Genomic DNA, 20,806 nt, shown 5'->3' with positions numbered 1-20,806 from the left:
TCACAGGGTGAGCCGCCTTTTTAAAAATGGTTTTTCACTACATAAAGGAAGAGTATCGGAGAAGAAGTATATAAAGGTAAAATAAAATGCTTAATTCTTCTTACTCTTAATTGCTATAAAAGATAACTATTTGCTTACGTAGTAATAATAACAGCATATTGGGTGAACATAGCTTATTGATAAGTAAAATGAATGACAGCAATGTCATAGGGATGGGAGAGAAGAATTGGGAATGTTGTTACATGGTACCTACATTACATGTAATGCGGCATAGTGTTATTTAAAAATACACTTGGACTAGTTTTAACATGTATGTTGCAAATTCTAGGGCAACCATTAAAAAATTTTTAAAGTATATTTGTTATGCTAAGAGAGGAGATAAAATGAAATCATATTAAATGTTCATTTACAACCAGAAAAGGCAAAAGAGGGGAGGGAAAAATAAAACAAAGAATAAATGTAATGAACAGAAAAGTGTTACAATTATGGTAAGTATTAATCCAGCTATATCAATAATTACTTTAAATGTGAATGGTCTAAAAATACCAATTAAAAGACATATTGTCCGACTGAAAAAAAGAACAAGACTCAACTATATGCTACTACAAGAAACCCACTTTAAATATAAAGACTTGGATACATGAGGGGATGGAGGAAGTATGAGGGGGCTGGAGGAAGATAGACCATGCTAAGACAAATCAAGACAAAACTGGTATGACTATATTAATTTCAAACAAAGCTCACTTCAGAATACAGAAAATTATCAAAGATAAAGAAGGGCATTACAGAATGATAAAGGGACCAATTTTCCAAGAAGGCATAGCAATTCTAAATGGATATGTGTCTAACACCAAAACATGAAATATATGAGTCAAAACCGGATATAACTCAAGGACAGGTAGACAAAATTTACTAGTATAGTTGGAGACTTCAACACACCTCTTTCAGGGATTGATAAATCAAGCAGACAGAAAATCAGTGAGAATATAGTTGAACTGAATGGCATTATCAATCAACTTGATCTTATTGGCATTTCTAAAATACTCCATCGAAAAACAGCAGAATACATATTCTTCTCAAGCTTACAGGAAAATTCATGAAGATAGATCATATCCTGGGCCATAAAGCACACCTTAATAAATTTAAGGGAATATAAATCATAAAAAGTGTATTCTCAGACCACAATGGAATTAAACTAAAAATCAATAATAGAAAGATAGCTGGAAAATCTCCAAATATTTGGAGATTAAACAAAACACTTCTGAATAACATATGCATCAAAAAAGAACTTGAGAGAAATATTTTTAACTAAATGAAAATAAAAATAAAATTGATCAAAATGTGTGGGATGCAGTGAAAGCAGTGTTTACAGGAAAATTTATAGCATTGATTGCATATATTAGAAAAGAAGAAAGACTTAAAATCAATAATCTATACTTCTACTTTAGGAAACTAGAGGAAGAAGAATAATTTAGACCTAAAGCAAGAATAGGAAAAGAATAAAAATTAGAACAGAAATCAATAAAATTGAAGACAGGAAAAAAATAGAGTAAAATCAATAAAATCAAAAGCTGTTTTTTTGAAAAGATCAATAAAACTGATAAAACTCTAGGCAGACTAATCAGGAAAAGAGAGAAAAGACATAAATTACGAACATCAGAAATAAAAGAAGGCTCATCTACTGATTCTATGGACATTAAAGGATAATAAAGGAATACTATGAACAGCTCTGTGACCACCAATTTAATAACTTAGATGAAATGAACTGATTCCTTGAAAGACACAGACTACTAAAACTCATACAAGGAGACATAGATAGTCTGAATAGGCCTATATCTATTAAGGAAATTGAATCAAAAACTAATAACCTTCCAAAAAAGAAAGCACCAGGGCCATAAGATTTTACTAGTGAATTCAACCAAGCATTTAAGGAAGAAATTATACCAATTCTCCACCATCTTTTCCAGAAAATATGAATTCATTAATTTAACAAGTATACAATACTATGGAAGATGTCAATAATAAGAGAAACTGGGTGTGGGGTATATGAGAACTCTCTGTACTATCTTTGCAATATTTCTGTAAATAAAAAAGCTATTCTAAAAAAACTGTTCTAAAATTAAAGAAAAATAAAATGCTGAAAGGAAAAATTGTCAACCCAGAATTCTATATCCAGTAAAAAATATCCTTCAAGAATAAGGAAGGAATAAAGTCATTTTCAGATAAAGGAAAACTAGGATAATTCATTACCAGCAAACATGCACTCCAAGCAATACTAAAGAAAAGACTAAAGGAATATAGTACCAGATGGAAGATCAGATCTTCAGGAAGATATAAAGATTATCAGAAATGGTAACTTTGGGGAATTCCCTGGCGATCCAGTGGTGAGGACTCGGTGCTTTCATTTCAGTGTCCTGGCTTCAGTCCTTGATTGGGGAACTAACATCCCTCAAACTGCGTGGTAAGGTCAAAAATTAAAAAAATAAAGAAATGATAATTTTGTGGGCATATATATTTTAAACTATCTTTTTAAAAAAATTTCTTTAAAATACAGCTTACAGTTTAGAACAAAAGTTATAGCATTGCATTGTGGGGTTTATAGAGTATGTAAATGTAATACTTATCAGAACTGTAACATAAAAGATGGAGGTTAAAATGAGTATAGAGTTAAAAGGTTCTTACATTTTTTAAGTGAAATGGCATAATATTAACTCTAAGGAGACTGTGAAAACTAAGGATTATCACTGAAATATCTAGAGTACCACTTAAAAGCAATGCAAAGAGGTGTAACTAAAAATCCAATAGAAAAATTAAAATGCAATTCTAGAGAATATTCAATTAGCCCAGAAGGAGGCAGAAAGGGAAGAACAGAAGAACAAAGACCACATGATACAAACAGGAAATAAAGAGCAGAATGGTGACCTAAATTCAAACATATCAATAATGACATTGATAACTGATATCATTCTGTCACTGATAATGCCAGAAATGAACTGAACATCCCAATTAAGAGGCAGAGATTATCGGAATGGAGTTTTTAAAAAGACCCAATTACATAATCTCTAAAAGAGATGTGCTTTAAATATAATAACACAGATAGATTGAATAAAAACGGATAGAAAAATCATGGAAATAGAAAGCATAAAATGTTGTAGTGGCTATATTAATATCAGAAAAAATAAACTTTAAGATAAAGAGTATAAGGAACCCATAAAGAAACACTTCATTATGATAAAAGGGACAGTTCCACAGGAAGATATAACCATCATAAATGTGCATGCATCCAATAACAAGGCTTCAAAATGTATGAAGCAAAAATGGACAGAACTAGAGGGAGAAATAGAAAATTCTAGTGAAAGATGTTAGTAATAAGGGAAACTGGGAAATTTTGATTGTACCCTCCCAAAACATAAATCACTTAGGTGTTTATTTAACCATATATGTCCAACACCTCTACAAGGAAAATTAAAACTTGATGAGAGAAATTAAAGACTAAATAAATGGAGAGACGAGAGGTATACCATGTTCAAAAATTAGAAGACTCAATGTTGTTAAGATGACTATTCTCCCTAAAATGACCTACAGATTTATCACAATTTCAATCTAAATTCAAGTGAACTTTCTAAAAACACAAATTGGCAAGCTAATTCTAGAATTTATTTGGAAATACAAAGGACCTAGAAAAACCAAAGCAATTTTTTTAAGTTATAGGGCTGTTGACACCATCCAATTTATTTATTTATTTTTTTGGTTTCAGGCATTATATCTAAAATACGACTTTTTAAACAGTATGATCACATGAATCTTACAAAGTTTCATTTATAACATCAATCTAACACTTTTATAAACAGCATTTATTGTACAGAGTACTCTGAAGGAAGAAAAATATGTACAGCCATTTGTTTTCATTAATACATTTCTATTCTGTCCTGCAATACTGGAAAGGCGGAATGTGGCACAAAAATAACCCTTAGGAGTTACAAATTAGAAAACAACACTTTTTAAAAAGATTTTTACTTTTCTGGTAGAAATATAAAAACTGTGGTTTATGGGGAAGAAATTAAACAAAATAAAGTCCAATCTATTGTTGAGGTGGCTTTAACACTTAAAGTTTTGTCCCTTAAACCAACTTGTCAACAGCAGTAAGTGTTTAAAATCTAAATATAAATAAACGGGCAGCGCTGCCCAAATAGCAGCACAGTTCGAGCAACTTACAGTAACACTTCGGTGATCTCTGTGCAGAAATAACGCCCCCTTCCTGGCATCCCTACGGGGTACACATGCAGGGGAGCTTCACCTCGTGCTGCAACCTACAACCAGACATCCATTCTCTCATCACATGGGGCCGTCCACAACACCACTAAATGTACCAGAACTGATTTGTTTTAAAAAAAACAAGTGGGTGGGGGAGGCAGGAGTACATGACAGCCATTACGTTGTCTTCCTGAAACCCTTTAGAATAGGGTAGATGTTCTCAAAGGCTTCATAAATTTCTGCTCTGACTTTAGCACCTGTTAATACAACTTTTCCAGAAACAAAAATAAGGAGAACAATTCTCGGTTTGATCATTCTGTAGATTAAACCAGGAAATAACTCTGGCTCATAACTACTGAACTGTTGGTGGGTAAGCACAAGGCCTTCTAACCTTATAGGGAACTTCACATCGCAGCTCCCCACCATATTCTGAATCTTGAAGTCCAAGAACTTAGCTGGAAAACCCAACTTCTGTACAACCCTGGCATATTTTCTTGCTGCTAGTCTGGACTGTTCTTCACTCTTGGCTCCTGTGCACACCATCTTCCCAGAACTGAATATCAGTGCAGTGGTCCGGGGCTCTCTTATTCTCATGATTACAGCAGCAAACCGCTTGGGATTATATTCAGCATTCCGGGCACGAAGTGCAATGGTCTTCAGGTCAAGTTTACAACCAAGATTCACTGTGGATACAATATTTTGCAGCTGCGGCACAATCCCAGAGCTCTCCGAGGCTGGCGTGGCAGGGGTAATGGGGGTCATGGGAGTCATGGGGGAGGGATACAGGGGAGTGGTGCCCGGCAAGGGTGCGGTCGTAAGAGTCTGTGAGTGGAAAAGCTGTGGTGTCTGGCCCGAGGCCCCCTGGGTCGCCTGTTGGGAGGTCGACTGCTGAACGGCTGCCACTGCCGCCTGCTGCTGCTGCTGCTGCTGCTGCTGCTGCTGCTGTTGCTGCTGCTGTTGCTGCTGCTGCCTTTGCTGTTCTTCCAAAATAGACAGACTGTTGGTGCTCTGAATAGGCTGTGGAGTCAGTCCTGTGCCATACGGCATCATCGGACTAAAGATAGGGATTCCAGGAGTCATGGCCCCCTGAGGGGAGGCCAGGCCCTGGGCATAAGGTGGGAGGCTGTTGTTCTGATCCATGAGGTTCACTTTCTTCTTGGCAAATCAAAAACCTTTGGACTGGGAATCACCTCAGCATTCAGTCTTTTCCTAGAGCATCCCCAGCACACTCTTAGCGACTTCCTCAACTCTCTGGGTTATCTTCATGCACACCAAGAAACAGTGATGCTGCTCTGCATGACACTGCTGGGTCATGATGCGTGTGTATTTTCAACTATGCCGAGTAACGCCAATCCCTGTTCGAAATATGGCTGTACCAATTTACGCTCCAATAGAGTCTTCGAGGTTCTGTTGCTCCATAGTTTTGCCAATTTCTTTGTAAGGTCAGACCTTAAAATTTTTATCCATCAAGAGTGATTTCGAATGTTTCCTTGGGAGAGAAAGCCTTTACCTCTCTGTCAGCTCTCTTGGAAGACGACACCATCCAATTTAATAACAAACCGTAAATCATTGTAATGAAGCCTGTGTCAAACTGGTGAAAAGTTATACATGGAAATCAATGGAAAAAAATAGAGAATTCATAAATAGAACCACATGTCTATGGCCACTTGATAGTCTACAAAGGAGTCAAGGCAGTTTAATGGGGGAAAGAAAAGTCTTTTCAACAAATAGTGTTCGATCAAATGGATAGCTCTATGGAAAAAAGTGGACATTAGCCCTTTTAGCACACAATGTGGAATAATTAACAAGACATGGATCAAAGACCTAAATATAAAACTTAAAAACGTAAGAGTTTTTGAATAAAATATAGAATAAAATACTTGCAACCTTGGGAGTAGGCAAAAATTTCTTAGAACCAAGGAAGCACATTTCATAAGAGAAAAAATAAAAAGATTTAGAAGAATTAGATTTCTTCAAAACTGCAAACTTTTTGCTCTTTGAAAGACACATTAAGAAAATAATAAGGTAAGACACAGACTGGATGAACTTCCTTTGTGCAAGTACTCTCTATATCCTTAGGAAGATCTGGAGGGCTGGAGAAGATCTAAGAAGGTAGGGTAGACTAAAAACCCAGGAATGTGGCAAAAAGACTCTAAAACATATAGAGACAAAAAGTATTGGGTTGGCCAAAAAACATATAGAGACAAAAAGTATTGGGTTGGCCAAAAAATTCGTTCGGAGTTTTCGTAACAGCTTACGGAAAAATCTGAATGAACTTTTTGGCCAACCCAGTATATGAAAAGCACAAATGCAGGTGTGTTGACCAAATCCCAGAAGAGCAGAATGAGGAATGTCTGTTAATGAAGACAGCTGAGGACAAATAAAATGAACTATTGCTTTACCTAGGGAGGAGGAAATTTTTGAGTTTGTTACTCTGAGAGGTCAAGAAGCAGTTTTATGTCTACAACACGTTAAGGAAATCTGTGACTGCTTGGAGCATGCCCCTCACCATTCTAAGATTGATAGCAATTGTGTCTGGTCATCCATGTGCTGCCACTTCCTCCAATCTCAGCCGCTCACCCCTCCCACACTCTGCCCAGGGGTCTAAGCTCTGCTTGGCGGAGATGCTGGAGATAGAGTATTTTGCTGGCAGAGTCCCAGTTTGATCTCTGTGTCCATTCTTCTTCCATGTGACTAGCTCCAAAGCACGTTCTTTTTGCCAGTGATTGGCCAGTGGGTGGGCATGGGATCCTGTCCTGACCGTTGAGTCCTGGGGGAAGGTTCCTGGATATAATCTCACATTTCTTCCTGTGGGGAATGGCCTTGCTATCACTTCCTTGAAGTTGAGGCTTCAAACTAACTCCAATTCTGACCTTGGCTTGAAAGGTCCAGCTAACAGCCATGGTCCATCCTCGAGTTACTGCCACCAGATGAGAGAAGCAGCAGAGTGTTAATGATGATTTTGGTGGGACAGCCCAGAAATCTGTGTGCAGTCTTCCAAACACGTCAAAAGGTAACAAGTCAAACTCTGGACATTTCAATGAATCCCGTCTCAAGTGACATTTATCTCCCCTGACTATTTTACATGCCTTTAATTAAATAAGCAGAATTCTATTACTATCTTGTTTTGTACACAATTGGAGGAGGTCCTACTAACCTAAGTTTTAATCACAGTTATTTCATTCCCCACCACCTTCAATTATTCTGCCCTTGTTTCATGATTGTTTCTTTTATTCTGGTATCCGAGCCTGCAACAATCCTGTAAGTGGGATAATTAAATGGAGAGCAGTGGGAAGAGCTGTTAGGGATACAGCTGTATGGATTTTTCCCTTGAGTAGATAGGGTCATTGCAACTCACCGAGCGGTATACAGAAAGGACAGTGGGACAGCCTGAGGGTGACCACCTCCACAGTCTCTCTAGAATCTGTGTGTCGTGTGGGAAGAAACACTTTCCCTGGATCCTGTCTCAAAAAACTGCTCTGTTCCCCTGACCCAGGAGATGAAGGAGGTGGTAGTGAGTGTCTTTAGGGATGAGGGATTGAGTTAGAATAAGACCAAAGACCAGGGGAACTTCCCCTGAAATAATGAGTATTCAGCTCTGAATGGAAATGGTCTCAGCGGGCACAGCTGACAGCGCTAACTCACACTTGAACAGAGATAACAGTCTCCTTTGGTTTAGGGAGTCAATATAATGTGTTTGGTTTGGGGATTTGTCAACCTTTTTTTTTTTTTTTTTACCTCTTTATTGGAGTATAATTGCTTTACAATGGTGTGTTAGTTTCTGCTTTACAACAAAATGAATCAGTTATATATATACATATGTTCCCATATCTCTTCCCTCTTGCGTCTCCCTCCCTCCCCCCATCCCTATCCCACCCCTCCAGGCGGTCACAAAGCACCGAGCTGATCTCCCTGTGCTATGTGGCTGCTTCCCACTAGCTATCTACCTTACGTTTGGTAGTGTATGTATGTCCATGCCTCTGATGCTAAATAGCCAATAAATACGGAAGTGTCACTCCTACTCCCCCTTCCCTCCCCCAACCCAACAAGCATCGGTGCAATTCTCTGGCAGCTCTGGGAGAGTGTGATGGGGGCTTCGGCGAGCCCTCCAGTCCTCTTCTGACCCCAGGGAAGCAGCTGGGCTCCCCAAAGCCTACGGAGAAAGGACCTCTGTGGCTTCCAGGCAAGAGGGGGGACTGCTCCTTTGCGTTGCCAGTTCAGGCACAGGTGGAGAAGGGAAGCACAAGAGTGTAAAGTTCACCCGCTGCAATTACATCCAAGCAGCAAATGAGGCAGCTGGGCAGCTGTTCTAGGAGCAAAAGTCCCAGTGGTTCCCGTTTGGAGAGAGAAAAAGAAATTGTCATCCTTTCTCATGCGGTCAGCATTTCTTAGGTCTCAAATTCCTGTGGCCTGCGGGACCTCACTTGACCCTCACATCTGGACAGAGCACTGATCTGGAGGCCGGCAGATGTTACCCTACCAAGAGTAGGCTGTGGGACCTAAACTGGGTTCCTATCTGTAGAGACTGGATCACGAGAGCTGCTTCATAATGGTTATGAAATAACAGGTGACCGTCCAGCCAGCAAACACTTCTGCAAGGTCCGCCAGTTTCCACCAGGGCCTATGAAGAAGACCAGGACAGGATTCCTGCTCCCCAGGAATGCCAGCCTCACGGTGAATCCCCCTCCCTACTCTTAGCCATCAACACCTTTCCTCTCTCCACTCTCCCCTTTAGGTATCTGCTTTGAGAGTCGCTGTCTCTAGGAAGTCTTCCCTAGCCCCGCCCCCCCCATAAGCTGGATTAGATCCTCTGTTAAAGACCTCTGTTGCACCCTCTATTTCTTCATCATGATAACTAGCAGACCTGTTATTACCCGTTCAATGTATTCCCCACTGGACCATAAACATCAAGAAGGCAAGGAGTGTCTCAAGCCCTGCTGTGTCCTTTTCACTAAATAGTACCTGCACGGAAGAGGCGCTTGGTCTGTTGAACCGAATTAATTAATTCAAAAGTAAAATGGTATAATCCTTACCTTTACAGACCAAGAACTATGTGCCCAAAGAAGAGATGAGGCTTACCGAGGGCCACATGGCATCCTGATCAACAAGGGAGGGACCAGGACACAGCATCCCACCCTCGTCCAATGCTCTTGTAGGAACGGGAGCTACTGCTGTGTGTCTCCCTCAGTCTCTGATCAGGGAAACCTGACTTGGAGGGCCAGGAGAAGCAAGGGAAGTGTGCTTGGTTCGTCCAACTCCTCTAATGGTCTCCACGGTGCTCTCTGCCACCATCTTATTAGGCTGTCCTTCCCTGATGCTAGCAGTCTCTTAGCAAAACCCAGAAGCATTCAGTGGTTTCCACTGTCCCATGCCACAACACCAGGCCCCAGCCAAAGAGTCATCCTGGTGTCTGTGAGGCCTGGGTGTTTGCCAAAGGGCTACAGGAACCATACACAGTTCAAGGTCTTGGGCGAAAGCACGAAACTCAGTGCATATCTGTAGCACACTTGGTAATGACTCCTGGTTTTATGTACAATGAATACATATTACAGAATTATCATGGGGTAGATTTATTGGAGGTGGGAAGTAACCAATTTCTATGAAAAATAATTACCACCATCGAGTTGATATAATTACTAGTACTGGTTTGCCAGGGTTGCTATCCAATTTTATTTACAGGCAATTTTTCTGATATGGTTTAAACTACACCCTGAGAATAATTGGTCTATTTTAATTTATTTCCAGACTGCTCCTTTGCTGGCCCAGCTGGCCTGGGGAGGATGAGCTGAGTGCATGTGTGGTATGGTCGCCGCTGTGGCCTCTCTTGATGCTGGGCCAGGCTCTCCTGGAAGGGAAGGCCAGCCAGAGAGCCCCTTGCCCTTCTGCGTGGGGAAGGGAGTAGATATGGATGGTTCCTGTCAGAATCATGCCCTGGCTGTCCTCCTCTTGAATGAATGACTCTATTCTTTGGGATGCAGGGTCTAAGGGAGAAATTGACTATAAAGATTGCAAAGGAAAATAAGGACAACAGAAGAGAAAGAAAATAGGTCTTAGAATTATGTAGGACTCTGTTCTAATTCTGGTTCTATCGCTCATATCCAGGTGACCTTTACTAACAGGGTCTCAGTTTCTGTCTCTGTAGAGAGAGGTTTCTAACTTGGGGACTTGTTGAGAGAGTTGCGTGAGGTGATGTGAACCAGACCGCTCTGAGCCTGGCACCAGCAGGTACACAATTAAGTGTTACCAGGAGGTGGAGGATGGGGCTGGGGGAGGTTGACCTCCTTAAGCGGCAGAGCCAGAGGGAACCCTGGGGAACAGGTGCCTCCCACCTCACAGACGCTGTGAGGGAGCAGCCTTAGCTCAGGGGGGCCACATTCTGTCATAGCCAAGAGGGTTAGGGTGGGCACCTGGCCTGAGGGCAGCAGATCGGTAGGCTGAGCAGCTGTTCCATGAGGTAGCTTAGCCCAAAATGTTAGTCCAAACAAGGTAGATGGGTGATTAGCTGAGCCAAATGGATTTTCTTGGAATGGTCCATGAGGGGCAGAAGCAAGCGGGCATCCCAAAAGCAGAGAGAGGAAGGGAGGGAGAGAGAGAGAGAGAGAAAGCCAGAAAAGGTAAGGGTGGAACACAGAGCTGCTGCAGGTGGACAGTTAACCCACAAAGGGCTTCCTGGACTCTGAATGTGCCTCTCTTAGGTGCAGAGCTACATGCCAGCTCCACAGGGTCCGGCTGTATGGCTAAGCCCGCATTCCTCTGTGATTCCTGCCTTCCTCGTTGTTACTGCCCACCCACGACTACCCTCATCAATTGAGATAACCTGTGTGGGTCTCTGTTCCTTGCAACAAAAAGCCAACGTAGCACCAGAGACAAGTGAAAAATGCCCTGCCCCCAATCCCCACTCACCAGCACAAAATATACCTGGGACACTGGACCCCAGAGAACCCAGCGTCACTCAATGAACTAATGGCCCAGCTGAGGCTCGAAACTAGGTTCACCGAGAAGAAGGGGCCACACTTGGGTTCCTCCAGAAGCTGGTGGGCATGGCTTTTAGGGGAGTGGCAAAATGCAGGGTGAGGAGAAGAGTCGCAAAAGCAGTCATTTCTGACACTAGATCCAGTTGCTCCCACCCCTGCTCGTATACTGTTTGCCGTGACTTCTATCCTGGTGTTCTTGACAACGCTGGCCTCCCGCTCTGTGACAGCTTGCACCACGGGCAGCGGGATAGTGCCTAGCAGTCTGGTAGTTCTGAGTGTGTGTCTGAGAGTGTGCATGTGTACGTGGGTGTGTGTGCACTTGTGGACACTTCTGTGTCTACAGAGAAAAATCTATGGGGTCCTGTCGCACTGGGAGCCTGCCATGTGCTTCCTTTCTTTTTTTCTTTTTTTTTTTTTTTTTTGTGGCCTCTCCCGTTGCGGAGCACAGGCTCTGGACGCGCAGGCCCAGCGGCCTTTGTAACCAGTTATTTATTTGCCTTTGTAACCAGTTCTTTCCATGAGAGAAATATCCCAGCGTTCTGGATCCTAAACATCACTTTCTTTTTTTGTTTCTTTCAACAAACATTCTTAAAGTCCTCAGATACCAGTACTATTGCTATTTCCAAATTCCTGAAAGGCATTAATCTTTGGGAATTGGGAAAGAAAAAATTGGAATTTCTGGGACTCCTCAGGAATTACTAAAATCATAAGTTATTGTAAAAACACTTTGCAACATTCTTCATACTCTTTATTCATTATTCTGGATATCTAAAAATTTTTACTTAATGAATAGGAGATATTAAGTTTGGTGCCCTTTGTAAAATACTTGTACTTGATAATATGTATGAAGCCTTTATACTTCGGTAATATTTATAGCAAATATTCAAACACTGAAAAACACCAGTGAATATCACTGGGTAGTATTTGAATAATGCTGGATCTCCTAGCAAGGATAACGGAACCTCACAGAATCTATGTGGAAATTGCCAATTTAAGGACTTAGTTTGCTTTCAAAACTCATTCCTCCTTGGAATACCATTCACAGAGTTTGTATTAATGCTTACTATACATAGATACATTAATATTTGTTGTGTTTGGAGCAGTGACTCACCACTAGCATCAGAAAAGTCCAGAAACACACATTTATAATAAGGCAATAGCCACAAACAAGACTAAACAGTGGGACTGTGATTATGTGTCTCCTGCAGGCTCCTGTCCCAGTCCCCAGAGATGCCAACCTTAGCCTTCAGCTCCACGGGTCAGTGTTTCCTGCTCTTGCCTTTGACTTGATGTCAGTGGAGACCTTTGACTAGTAATGTCTCTGTGTTAATTGTTAATCTTTAATTCTCACAGAAGAATTATAATCCCTTTCCCCAGTTTCCTGACTGATTTTTCTTGGTATTCAGGATTTGGAAACATAAGTTTCCTAGAAATGCAGGGAAGGGATTCCTGCATGGAAACACTGATATTGGGCATGTGGTAGGTGCCACAGTCGTGATTAAGGGCTCAGGATGTAACAGACCCTGAGTATGAAGTCTGGTTATACACTTACTAGCTGTGTGACCTTGGGAAAATTACTTAACATCTCTGAGCCTCTGTTTCCTAATTAGTAAACGTAACTCATAGAGTTGTTTTGAGGTTATGTGTTTGTAAAGCCTTTAGCAATCTCTGGCATACAACACGTGGTAATATATACTACAGCTATTAAGACACAAATTCTGATGAAGGAATGCATGATCTAGATCAGTGTTTTCCAAGAGAAATAGAACATGAAACACAGATGTGAGTTTAAATTCTGGTAGAGAGGGTGTGGTGAAAAGGGAACCCTCCAGCACTGTTGGTGGGAATGTAAATTGATACAGCCACTATGGAGAACAGTATGGAGATTCCTTAAAAAACTAAAAATAGAACTACCATATGACCCAGCAATCCCACTACTGGGCATATACCCTGAGAAAACCATAATTCAAAAAGAGACATGTACCACAATTCATTGCAGCACTATTTACCATAGCCAGGACATGGAAGCAACCTAAATGTCCATCGACAGATTAATGGATAAAGAAGATGTGGCACATATATACAATGGAATATTACTCAGCCATAAAAAGAAACAAAATTGAGTTATTTGTAGTGAGGTGGATGGACCTAGAGTCTGTCATACAGAGTGAAGTAAGTCAGAAAGAGAAAAACAAATACCATATGCTAATGCATATATATGGAATCTAAAGAAAAATGGTACTGATGAACCTAGTGGCAGGGCAGGAATAAAGACACAGACATCGAGAGTGGACTTGAGGACGCAGGGTGGGGAGGGGAAGCTGGGACGAAGTGAGAGAGTGGCATGGATATATATACACTACCAAATGTAAAATAGATAGCTAGTGGGAAGCAGCAGCATAGCACAGGGAGATCAGCTCGGTGCTTTGCGATGACCTAGAGGGGTGGGATAGGGAGGGTGGGAGGGAGGCTCAAGAGAGAGGGGATATGGGGATATACATATGCATATGGCTGATTCACTATGTTGTACAACAGAAATTATCACAGCATTTTGAAGCAGTTATACTCCAATAAAGATGTATAAAAAAATAAATTCTGGTAGACACATTAAGGAAAGCTAAAAAAAAGATGAAATTAATTTTAATAATATATTTAACCCAATATATCCAAAATATTATCATTTCAGCATGTACTCAATATAAATAATTATTAATGAGATATTTTACATACTTTTTTTAAAAACCAGTTCATCAAAATTCAGTGTGTTTTTTACAGTACCTCTTAATTTGGGCACTAAATTCTCACTGGAAATATTTGCTCTGTAATTAGATTTCATAAATTTACAGTTGAAGAAGTAAATTCACAGGCTCAAGTTGCTCCAAACATACTTAAAAGTTTTCCGGTAACTGAATAGAGTATCAAAAAATAATTTTTCTTTAATATTTATATCTGCATCACCAAAACTGCTTCATCTTTTTCAGATGAATCAATTTAACTTTGAAGCAAAAAGCATATTAGTTTTAATACAATTTCTGTTCAATCAGTAAACTGACTAACTCTTGAGTCAACTGAGTATCATTAGCATAGAGTTCAAAGATATTGCATAAACTGAAAAGCAATTCTATATTGCTGATATCAACAAAGGATTCTTCAAATTTTCTTGTATTTTTGCAGCAAATTTAAAAGATGCTATTACAATGAAAATCTTCTGCATATTAATTCATGTTAGAAAATGTACAAAAGCATTATGGTTGATTTTTATTATAAATAATTTCAATTTCAGCATAAATTCACATGCCTAACAAGCTAGGTCACAGAAAAAGCTTCTTCTTTCATGTGAACTTCAAATTTTGCTCATTCATATGCAATATGATATGACCATATTTTGTCTATGATTATTTAGTATTTGGCAAGTATTATTCTTATTTCAAGAAAATCTTGAATTGGAGCAAATCTTTATTAAAAGAAAAAGTCTACTATTGAACCCACAGCATTGGCAAAGAACCCAAGATCATTAAATTTATTGCCTTGTTTTCAATATTTCCATCAACTGGAAATAATTTATACATTTGTATGTGTACACTGAAAGATTAAAACAATTATATCCATGATACTTTGCATAATTCTTCAAAAACTGAGAAAAAAATACTTTCATAGAGAAAAACATCAGTCTCTCGTTTTAGAATTCCAATACAATCTGGATTTTTAATTCTAATGTAGTTGAAGCACTATCCAGCATGATAGAAACTAAGTTTTCATATCTAGTGGAAATTCTTATTTGACAGATATAAATGATTCAAAAATGTCTAAGCCATGAGTTTGGTTTTGTTGGCCATAAAAGGACATATTTCTTCATAAATGTGGACATCTTTTGAGACAAAATATACACAAATATTAATTGGGTAGAATATTTTATATTGCATGACTCATCTAAAGCTGAGGAAAAGTACTTGCAATTTTAAAATGTTTGCAAAAAAATCCAAACCGTTTTATAGTTGACCAAAGTTACTAGCTCTAGATACTGTTAAAAATAGTTTAAATTTTTTGTTGGATATTTAATTCAGGTGACTAATTTCATCTATTTTTTTTTTTGATTGCTGACAGGAAACTTCTTATCAAATTCAGTATGTGTTTGCTGAAAATGTCTCTTAGTCATGTCTACTTTGTTATCTTTAAAGACGTTTACACAACAGCTTTTTTGTTTTGCCCTGCTGCAGTGAATGGCCATTGCTCTTCTGTTTCTATCCACATCTCTTATTTCTGCTTCTCTTTGGATGTTGATTTCCTCCTTTCAAACAACATTACTCCACTTCTGTGGGAACCTGGCCACACAAAACAAACTTTAAGGGAAATAAAGGACTATCCTCACCAGTTCCAGTTAGAAAAATTCCAGGGAAGGTTTCTGATTGACTTGCTTGGGGGAAGATGGGATGCTTTGATTGGTCCCATATGTATCATTTGCCTATTCTCAAGGCCAAACAGGTGGGGTCTGTCACCAGAAGAAGGGGTGGAAGCCCAGAGACGTGGCCCTTAATCCACCCAGCGTGGAAGGATAGTCAGTGAAGGATTCCTGGATGAGAGGTTCCTTAGCTGAGTCTTAAGTAATGAATTAGAGGTAACCAGTCCAAATGGAGAAAAGAGGAAGGGAATGGAAGAAAGGCATTCCAGGGAGGGGGAAATAGGAGGAAAAGCCCAGGGGTAAAAAAGAGCATGATGTATAAGCCTCTGTACTAGACTTCAAGGTGCTAGACTGTAAGCATTTTGAAGGCAGCGATTGTGTCTTATTCATCCTTGTCTCCATCCATCCTCTTGACCTGTATGAAGTGCTCCCTACATGTCCGCTGACTAACTGAACGGATGATAAAAGGTCAGCAACATCATAATTTGACAGTACCAAGCAAGGGTTGAAGTGACTCCTCCCCAGCCTCTGAGAGCACAATCTAGGGCCCCATGTGAGCTCAACTGAATATCAGAAAATAACTTGCTTTTCATTTTTTCTAGAGAAATAAAAACAATTATAAAAACTCCCACAGGAGACTTAGCTACCAAGGCTCTTGTTTGCCTTCATCAAGTCTTGCTATTCAATTGCACTGCAGGGGATCACCTCAGACTTTCACTATGAGAATAAATCACCTTTCATGACTCTCCAAAATGCAAAGTCACTTTCACAAGTGTGACCATTTCAATAAATTCCAGTTACAAAACATCTGAATTAAAATACATAGTGGAGGTATATTTTTAACATTTACATTTTTTTATCAAAGTTTCACAAATACACACTTGGAAGAGTCTAATAGTTCTGCTTGCCATGAAAAAGAGCGGTTCCCCACCCGACCCCATTTCTCACTACCCTGAGGCAACCGTATTCAACTCTTTCAACTGATTCTTTGGTCATTTCCTTCCATAGATGCTCATATTTTTACTCATGCATTTTGCAGTTTGGGCATCATCTTTTGACTTCACCTGTGGAAGATGAGGCTCTGACACTTTTCTCTACCCTTTTACCACCACTACCTAGACACACATCCATACAGGTACACTTCCTGCTCTCCCACGCCCCTCATATGGTTATACCGTCCTTTAGCTTAGATCCATATGCGTTGTTTACCTTCTTCTGACTCTGTAAATGCTATTTATAGCTGAACCATGTTCTGTACTACGGTTCTTTTTCCTTTCTTGTCCAACTTTTTGCTTACCCTCGAGTTAATAATCGCCTTTGTTTTTCACTCGCTGAGTTTTCTATGTACTCAACGCCAATTTAATCTCTTTCCTGAATGTGTACCTTTTCTCTCAACAAGTACAATAAGTTTAAGCGCAATAAGTATTCTGTCAATTTTATTTTCTTGACAAAGCTGCTTGTGCACCTGATCCAGTCTGGGATCTTCCTTCACCATCACCCCCACGAAGTTCCTTCACCTCTCTCTAGAATTAGATTCTCTCTGTTTTAAATCCTGTATTTTCTTCTTAGTTTACTCAATCGTTTTGATGGAGGGTGTCCTCTAGTTTTCCAAGAAAGAGTACATAGAAATAATTTCTTGTTTTTGTCTTTGTACATTTGAACAGATTTCTAGTTTATTCTCATACATAATTGATGTAGAATTTTAGGTGGGAAAATATTTTTGCCCAATTTTGAAGGTACTGTTTCATTGTCATGTCATTTCCAGTTTAGCTGTCGTGAAAGTCATGCATTTTGATTCTGATTATTGTTTCTTTGAAGGAAATCAATTCCTCCCTTACCTCCCAAAGCTTGCAGGTTCTTCTGGAATTTCACAATGATGTGCCTGCCATGAGTCTAGTTTTATCCATTTTATTGGGCATCTAGTGGGCATTTTTCACTTAGAAATTTATGTCTTTCAATTCTAGGAAAATTTCTTAAACTGTTTATTTAATGATTCCTTTTCCTCCATTTTCTTTCTGGAACTCCTATTATTTAGATATTGGATCTCCACAATTTGTCCTCTATTTTTTTTTTTTTTTTTTGCGGTACACGGGCCTCTCACTGTTATGGCCTCTCCCGTTGCGGAGCACAGACTCCGGATGCGCAGGCTCAGCGGCCATGGCTCACGGGCCTAGCCGCTCCGCAGCATGTGGGATCTTCCCAGACCGGGGCACGAACCCGTGTCCCCTACATTGGCAGGCAGACTCTCAACCACTGCGCCACCAGGGAAGCCCCCTCTATTTTTTTGTTTAAGATTTTCTTCCTTATTTTCCATGCTTTGCTTTTTTGCTCTACTTTCTGGGATATTTCTTCACCTTAATTTTCTAATCTTTCTATTGAGTTTTTCATTTCTGCTTTCATATTTTTAATTTGCAATGGCTTTTATCCTGTTCTCACAATATCCTGTTTCTGTTTCACAGAATGCAATATCTTCTCTGCAAGGCTATTACGATAGATTTTTTAAAAGTTTTATTCTCTTTGCATAGTTTCTTCCATCCAAGTTTCTTTTTTTCTTTGTTTCTTTCTGTTTGTTCTGGCCTGTTTTATATTAGAGACTGCACCAGTGTCTGGTGAACACCGTGTTTTTATGTATACCTAAAAGTGGGGCCTTGGGCTTCCCTGGTGGCGCAGTGGTTGAGAGTCCGCCTGCCGATGCAGGGGACACGGATTCGTGCCCCGGTCCGGGAAGATCCCACGTGCCGCGGAGCGGCTGGGCCCGTGAGCCATGGCCGCTGAGCCTGCGTGTCCAGAGCCTGCGCTCCGCAACGGGAGAGGCCACAACAGTGAGAGGCCCGCGTACCGCAAAAAAAAAAATGGGGCCTTAACAACAGATTTGAAGCTTCAGCGGGCAGGGGCCTTGTCCACTTTGTTTTCAGTGCACAGTGATCTGGATAAGGACCCCTAATGTCAATACCTTCTTATCTTTTCTCCTGAGCTGTCCAGCTGCCCCAGAGAATAATACTCTTCCATCTTCTGCCTGAACCATAGAATCTGATATTGGTGTTCAGGGTGCTAGATAAGAGAAGAAAGTTGGTGATCTCCATGGATAGCATATCCATTTAATGGCTCTGTTTTCTGTATGATACCTCTGCCCTCAGTATGGTCCTTTAATGCAGACCCTCTCTTTTATCGTTTATTGAGAATCAGCCTCCAGTCTTCTGCAGAGGGAAGTCCCTACTATGTGAAGTAGAGGAAGGAAACCAGAAATCTAACCATCTCTTACAGCGTTTTAAACCAATCCTCGCATTTTAGCCCTCTGTTACCCCCACTTCCATAGGTACTTGGAGCCACCAACTCTTGAACTTTTTGAGAGTTCTTCATTATACGATCAGAATATTTCTTGGCTTTCCATAGGCTGCCTTAGAATTCAGCTTCCTCTGGTCTGCTACGTCCGATATCACTCATCCATCTGCTTCCTAGCCTCTGAAATATTGTTGCTAATGACTCCTTTCCCACTCTGTTTATCCTTATGAGATTATTCCTTTCGTTTAACTTCTGATTTTTCAAGTGATGTTTAGAGATGGAGGGGAGATCAATCTGTTCATTCAACCCACCATTTATCCTGGAGTTCTGGTCCTTTTTCATTAAAAAAAAAAAAATTCACCAAATAGTTCTAAATAGCAACCTGCTCTGTTGCATTTAAAATAACATTAGTTTAGCAAATCCCTATTCCAGAGTTTTCAGAAAGCTTTATTTTTCTGGAAGGCACGGCTACTCCCTGGGTGAGAGAGAAAATTCATCATCAGTCAGGAGAAAATGCAAACCCCCTTTTATGAAATTCAGGTTTCTATCATTTTAAAGATTTTTATTTCCATAGGCTAGTAAAAGTCTGATATCTGGATGAAGAAATGGCATTTGTTTCAGAAAAGGAGCTTGGAAAATGACTGGTGTCTCTTCGTGGTGATTGGGGTGGTGACTTCCCAGCAGGACTGGCCTAAGCCAGCCGTTGCTTTAGGAATAGGCGTGTGACTAAAATGAAGCAAAGACATTGGCTGGAAGTCTGCCGGGAGTCTGCTGGGAGAGGTTTTCTTCCTTCTGAAGAAAGAGGCACGAGGAAGGGACAGCTTCTGTCGTTCCTCTGGATGTCGTTGTTTCTGGGTGTTACACCGGGGACTGCCTCAACCATCTAGCAAGGCAGTCTTGGATCCGACTGAAATTGAGGACTGCAGAGTGGAGGAATGAAACAAATGGAATCTTTGCTGCTTTGTTGAGCTGCTGATCGATCCAAGCTTGGGCTTCCCCTTCCTCTGAACTTCCAGTTACAGAAAATGATAACTATCCTTATTCCTTAAGCCAGTTGGAGCTGGAGTCTTCTGTGTTTTGCAGCTGAAAACATCCTAACTCCATATACTGCCAATATACAAGTCACATTCTTTGGCAGGAAAGCATTTATTTTTCAAAAATTATGTAGAAATGTTGATTTATAGTCTCTGTTTAGATGATGAAAATAGATTTAGGAAGAATGAGTTTAATATCTGTACAAATAGGAATGAACATATTACTTAGCATTCAGGTGCCTGAAGGTTACTTTTTGAACAGTGTTTTTTTTTTTCACTGCTCTGAGTGTCTGTTTCTATCAAAAAAATTTTGGATTTTTTTCCCCATTTACTTGGGTCCTAGTAAATATAAAATAAAGTAGAAAATGAAATGCAGTGAAATGAACCTTCCAAAGTCAGTGGAATATATGATTCCTTTATTTTTAATTGCTTTTATCAGTCCTTTTGAGCTTCTCCTTTGAAGAGGATTTTTTCTGAAGATTACTCTGAAAGTTATTTGAGTCTCAATGCTATGAATTAGCCCCTAAGAGAGGAATTTTATTGTTTCTTATAACAAGCAGATTTAGCAGAGAATATCTTGAGAGGGGGTGGTGTAGGGGGAGGCCAAAACTGGGTGAGTAAATGTTTTACTATTAATACCATGCCCTATTGCATAATGGCTTAGAGCATAGGCTTTGAGGGTCAAGGAAGTGGGTTCAAATCCTGGCTTTACCGTTCGCTAGCTGTGTGGCTGTAGATAAGTTACTCAGCCTCTCTGTGCCTCCAATTCATCACCTGTAAAATGAGGATAATAATAGTACCTACCTCAAAGGATTGATGAGAAAAGATTAAAGGAAGAAATACATGTTTTAAAAAAAGACCTA

General features: G+C 40.0%; 1 pseudogene; it reads right to left on the bottom strand.

The window, feature by feature from the left end:
• Positions 1-3,833: 3,833 nt before the first annotated feature.
• Positions 3,834-5,594, bottom strand: LOC137225058 (TATA-box-binding protein pseudogene; annotated as a pseudogene).
• Between the last annotated feature and the right edge of the window lie 15,212 nt (positions 5,595-20,806).

The sequence above is a fragment of the Pseudorca crassidens genome, chromosome 5 (genome assembly GCF_039906515.1).
Source record: "Pseudorca crassidens isolate mPseCra1 chromosome 5, mPseCra1.hap1, whole genome shotgun sequence".
Lineage (NCBI taxonomy): Eukaryota > Metazoa > Chordata > Mammalia > Artiodactyla > Delphinidae > Pseudorca > Pseudorca crassidens.
This window is presented reverse-complemented; position numbering and strand designations above follow the sequence as displayed.